This window comes from Otolemur garnettii, unplaced genomic scaffold (genome assembly GCF_000181295.1).
Source record: "Otolemur garnettii isolate 467f Iridium unplaced genomic scaffold, OtoGar3 scaffold00222, whole genome shotgun sequence".
NCBI classification, from domain to species: domain Eukaryota; kingdom Metazoa; phylum Chordata; class Mammalia; order Primates; family Galagidae; genus Otolemur; species Otolemur garnettii.
In genome coordinates, this window is record NW_003852617.1 from 923,143 (window position 1) to 928,729 (window position 5,587).

Genomic DNA, 5,587 nt, shown 5'->3' on the forward strand with positions numbered 1-5,587 from the left:
GCAGTGGTGCAGGTGCATAAGATGGGGTGTGTGGTGCAGGCACAGGAGCTAGGCTGTGGGGTGCCTCCCTCTCTCCTCACACCCATTCCCTCCGCTCTGAACTGTAAGCTCCTGAGGGTCCACTCCCAGTCTAAGCTTTAGCTCACCTTTTGTTCTAGAGTCTTTACCCACTGGTGCCCTATTCCTTATACCCTATACCTCTGCCCAGTCACTGTCTTCTGAATGTGTTTTGTACTTACTTTTAAGCTCTTTTCTGTTTTATCACATTCTACTTATCCTTCAAGGCCAAGGTCAAGTTTGACTCCCTTAGCCATCACGTGATCCTCCTGTGCCATGGTAATAACTCCATTTCTAAACATAAAGATTAATCTCTATAATTCCTCATTTTGAGGTGAATCAGGTGCCGTATGGGAGCACCTGTTTTATTGGTTATCTTGCTCTTAAGCATTTTCTTCCCTAACCAGACAGAAAATGCCTGGGAAGCAGTCGCTGTCTTCCTGTTCTTTCTTCCCTCTGTGCCTACCCGGTGCCTTGTGTCTATTAGGAGCAGGAGTCAGAGTGGGATGTTGTGAACAGGAGCGAGTCCAGCATGGGCAATCACACCATGCTGTCCTGGATGGACACTGAGGCTGCTTCTTCCTAGCCCCAGGGCACTGACCTACTTTTCTCTTCTTATCTGTGTGCAAAATATTTGTTGTACTTAGTGTGTTCTCCCTGTCACAACGAATGTTTGTCTCTCTCTCTCTCTTATGAACTGAATGCTCAAGTGCTAGTTAAACCAGTGGAAAGAACAATGGAGAAGAAAAGTTGGTAAGCACTTTAATTTCTAAGCTGGGGGGCCTTGTGATTGAGGCATTTAAGAGAACTCTTTAGTTTTTCTATCTACCTAAATATTGAGAGATAAGCATAAGGTCAGAAATGTAAATTTTAAGTTTTCAGGCCTTTTAATTTGATGAAAGGTGAGCTAAGGTGTACTAATGTATTTTGAAGCCCCTTTTTGATAAATGACTTGTAGAAGGAAATGAACTTTGCTTAATCAGGCTTTTACAAGGTAGTTTACTATTGTATATTTTATTTTATACAAAAACTTTCCTTGGGAAAATTTGTTGTATGACTCTATATGTGGTCAAGCTAATTAACTTTAAAAATAGATATATATATATTTTTTTGAGACAGAGTTTCACATTGTTGCCCTTGGTAGAGTGCTGGTGGCCTCATAGCTCACAGCAACCTCAAACTTAGGGGCTCAAGCGATCCTCTTGCCTCCCCCTCCTGAGCAACTGGGACTACAGGCGCCACCTACGATGCCTGGCTATTTTGAGAGACAGGGTCTTGTTCTAACTCAAGGTGGTCTCGAACTCGTGAGCTCAGGCAATCTACCCGCCTTGGCCTCCCAGAGTGAGCTACTGTGCTTGGCCTAAAAATAGATTTTAGCTGTACAGATATCGTGTGCCATATTCACGGAAAAAAAGTGTGTATGAGGGTGGCATTTGTGTGTACGTATATTATATAAATACATGAAATAACTGCTGTATCCTACAGAGCTTTTGGAAATTTGCAGATTACTCAGGTTTAGTTAACATTGATAAATATAATTATGGTGGCTTTGATTTTTGTATGAAATAATGCTTCCAACAGGAAAAACTAGAAATTGACATAGAAAATGCTTCCAAATTTTAATGTGATTGTTGAGTTTAATCAACTTAGGTGGAGTAACCCACTGTGGTACTTTAGTTATTTTCTTTAAAAATTCTTTTTAAATGACAAAGTAGTTTTGCCTTCTTCATTTACATTATCAGTGTCTTTTTTGGAACATCTTAACTATTTGTGTTTAATCAATTTTCAACTAATAAACATTCATGAAATCGTAATGTAAATGTATAAATCTCTCTCCCTTTGTTTACATAGTTTATCAGACTTTATTTTAATGGCTGTTTGAGGAAGCTTCTGAATTTTTATCATTCTAGAAAACGTTTTTCAACCACAAGTACAGAGGCACTACCAAAGCTGCATTGTTGAGGAATGCGTATTTTTCTCTTCCTTTATACATAGATTTTTGATTTGTAATCTTCAGACTTCTTTTGCTTTCATAAGCAGAAGCATTTTTAGAAAAGCCGTTTTGTGGCTGATTGTGTAGTTAGAGATAAACACACAGAACGTGTTCACATGTGCCTCCCTGCCTGCACTTCTCAAGGTCAATCTCTGAGTCTCCTTTGGTGCTGTGTATGGTGACACTTTCCATACACTTTTTTGGTGATGAGGTCAGTATAAAGAGAGCCACCCTCATTTGCCTCTGAGTAAATGTAATTGAGAAAGATTTTTGTGGACTGGCATCTGGTGGCTTTTTGGTGTGTAACATTCTTTGCAACTGGACACAGGACTCATGCTTACCCCACAGTGAAGGAACTCATTCTTTCCAGAGCTGAGCCTTTTTTGTTGAGTCAACAGTGATGGAAGCGGAGACAGGATCTTAGGAGATGATGTGTTACATACCTTTGTTCCCAAGGTCTCACTGTGAGCTAACCATAAAGCTGTGTCTGCAACTTGGACCTTCTGGGTGTTTTTCCAGATCCACTGTGCTAGTCATTGTAACATCTGTGGTCTGTTGTGGAATGTCAAAACTGTTGTTTTTCTTGGGGGATAATTTGCTTCCTTACCCCAGGAGCAAGAAGAATGCACGAAATTCAGTACATTTTTCCCCATTGTCACCAAAAACAGCTTGAGGATGGGAAGGCCCATGTTTTTAAAAGAAGGTAGTTGATCCCCATTATACTCCGTGCTATTTTACCTACGACCCTTGCATAGCCACTTGTCTTCAAGAACTGATCTAGAGGTAAGTCTGGGTGCAGTGGCTTATGCCTGTAATCCTAGCATGCTGGGAGGCCAAGATGGGTGGATCACCTGAGCTCGGGAGTTTGAGACCAGCCTGAGCAGAGCGAGTCCCTGTCTCCAAAAAATAGCTGGGCCTTGTGGTGGGTACTTGTAGTCCCAGCTACTTGGGAGGCTGAGGTAAGAGGATCACTTGAGCTCAAGGGTTTGAGGTTGCTATGAACTATGACCCCACAGCATTCTACAAAGGGTGACAATGTGAGACTCTGTCTTCACTCCCCCCCGCGCCCCCCCCCCCCAACAAAATGATCTGGAGGGACCTCCAAAACTCATGAGTATAGGAAACCCAACGTGGGTGCCTGCCAGGTGCAAATCATTGTACTTGTGGTTATAATGAGGGAGTGCCTTATGTGATTGGATGGTGTGAGTCTAAAGATTACAGAAAGAATGACTCTCTAAGCTGTTTAAGCTGGGGGAGAAGGCAAGGGACAAGCCTTGGGTGAGGATATTAGCACATAGAATGGGACTGGGACCCCTTATAAATAAAGCCCTTCATTTGGAAGGGAAGTTTGTTTTCCCCTGCTGGCCATATTCAATTTAATAATCACTAGTTGTTGGCGTCTGTGCACCCGCCAGGAACAAATCAGAGCTATAGGGTGTGCCATTTACATCTGAGCAGTTTTACATTCATCTAGGGGTTCCAGGCTCTCAGGTTTGCCAACCTAAACACATTTTGACTTCTCGGAATTTTTTTATCTGTCTCAGGGGAGCGCATTGAGAAGTCTTCGGGTTATAATTAGCACGTTTCTCGCTGCAGCTGAGTTTGTGTTGCTGGATGTGGCAGCGCTTTATAGTTTTTGGCTACCTTGTCCCTCAGGAACTCGCAGCTCTTTTCAGACATTAGCTCATTAATCCTCGTAACATTTGGCGTGAGCTGCACAGAGTGAGGACGGGATCTCCTCTAAAGCCTGGGCTGCTTGCTGCCCATTCACGACTTTCTAGGGTTATGGCAGGTGAGAGGGCAGAGAGGGAGGCCGGGTGTGGCTTTTAGATGCAGCTGCAGCTTCGGGGAAAGCGCTCTGAAGAGTCCTGCCCTTGGGCAGCCAGTGTTGCTGTCCGGGAAATGACTGTAGGGGGCAGTGATGTTGGCTGCATTTCCTCCTTGGCAATTTGATTGCAAAGGGGCAACTCTCTAGGTTAGTTACACACCTTCTAGAAAACAGGAGAGAAGAGTGGATAAGCTCTTCAGGCTCAGAAGAAGAAGTGGGACTTGGAAAGGGAGGAACTCATCTGGCAAGTTGGCTCGCTCAGCCAGTCCACATAACAGTCCTGTGGAAGGGATGTTGTCATCCCTGAGTTTTTAGAGCAGACATTTGAATTCCAGAGCTGAATTCCCTTTGAATTGAGTGTGGACTATGGTCCCAAAGCCTGGGCTGTACCATATTGGGGTGGATCAAAGAGTCCTATGCTATTGCTACAAGTCTTCTGTAATGTTGGGGTGCAGCTTTTCTTTAAAAAACCAGGGTGTTGTGAAGAGTTTGGCAATTTAGGGATTCGATTGAAGGGTGTGTTTAATATAATAGGTGTGAAAGCCCATTCTCAGACCAGTCAGGAAAGCTTCATCCTTGCTCTGGCTCTCCCAAAAACCAAGTGGGTCACTCCTCTTGGGTCCACTGTTTCCTAGGTTCTAAGAAGGTTTTGCCCGGGATACTGAGGTCTTCCCCCTTCCTCTTTAATTATAAACAAAAGCACTTAGGAATTTTGCTCATAGATCAGAAGAGTTAGTAGTTAGTAATCCCAAACCTTGTGTGTTGTTATAGCAGCCACTGTTATTTTTGACTTAAAAATCCTTTTATTATAATTACTCTAGATGACATATTTGTCATACTCACTTTCCACAGTTGGAAAAAACTGTTTTCCCTGTCACTTAATGAATTGTGAAGTTCTAGGTGCTCTTTCAATCCTCGAAAATGGGCCTGTGCCTGGGATTGAGTGTCGTTGAGCTCCTAGGTGATGGCTTTTGTTGGTGAGACCACCCTTTCCCTACCTGGACAGAAGGAAACGTTGGCCTTGACCCCACTGGCCTATAAGAGATGCCCTCTGGAGTGTTAACCAGGATGATGAATTAATTGCCCCTCCTACTCACAGAGCTTTTTAAAGTTCAAGTCAGGCTCTCTGGCATATAAGCTTCCATTTGCTTTTATCCGTTTCTTTTCACTCCATGTTCAAATCTATTTGGTTTCCTTATTGCCTATTAATTAACTATCCTTTGTATTATCCAGAATTTGAACACAAGACAATACCATACTGTATGGGAATTGCCCAGTAGTTGTGCCTGTTTCTTCCCTAATCCAAAAATCCCAACAGAAGCCCTCCTACTAGCAATCCATTAGATATTTTTAGCAGAAAGCTGTAGAGAAAAGGTGGGAGAGGGCTCAATATGTAGCTGGCTTGAACAGTGGAATAAAGGATTGGAAAATGAGATGACTGTAATTTATGAAGTAAATGCCACGAATAGACACAACTTACATAAATTTCTCCAGGAGAGTATGTTGGTAGGAATAAAAATCAGCTTCACTTGAACCTTTTCACAAATGTCTGCCAAAGTCTGCTTTCTCAGGTACTTTGGGGAATCCTGTAAAGTACCCTGTGTGGTTCTGTCTGCCCCACCAGCCCCTTCTCCTTTAAGAGTCATACTTGGGTAAATTGTTCTAAAGAATCCAGTTTTCATTTCTTCCTTCCTTCTTTCCTTCCCTTC

The 5,587-nt window shown here is 42.8% G+C and overlaps 1 protein-coding gene across 4 annotated transcripts in view; it reads left to right on the forward strand.

The window, feature by feature from the left end:
• MYO1B (myosin IB) overlaps positions 1-5,587 on the forward strand; it is a 181,944-nt gene that overhangs the window by 18,140 nt on the left and 158,217 nt on the right. For 2 of the 4 annotated variants that reach the window (XM_012812757.2, XM_012812756.2), the window contains exon 1: positions 701-810. The exons of 1 other annotated variant lie outside the window; for it this stretch is intronic. The gene's annotated coding sequence lies outside the window, so the exon portion shown is untranslated. Of the gene's footprint in view, positions 1-699; positions 811-5,587 lie in introns of those variants that run through there. One more of the 4 variants, XM_012812755.2, reaches the window with a different exon arrangement.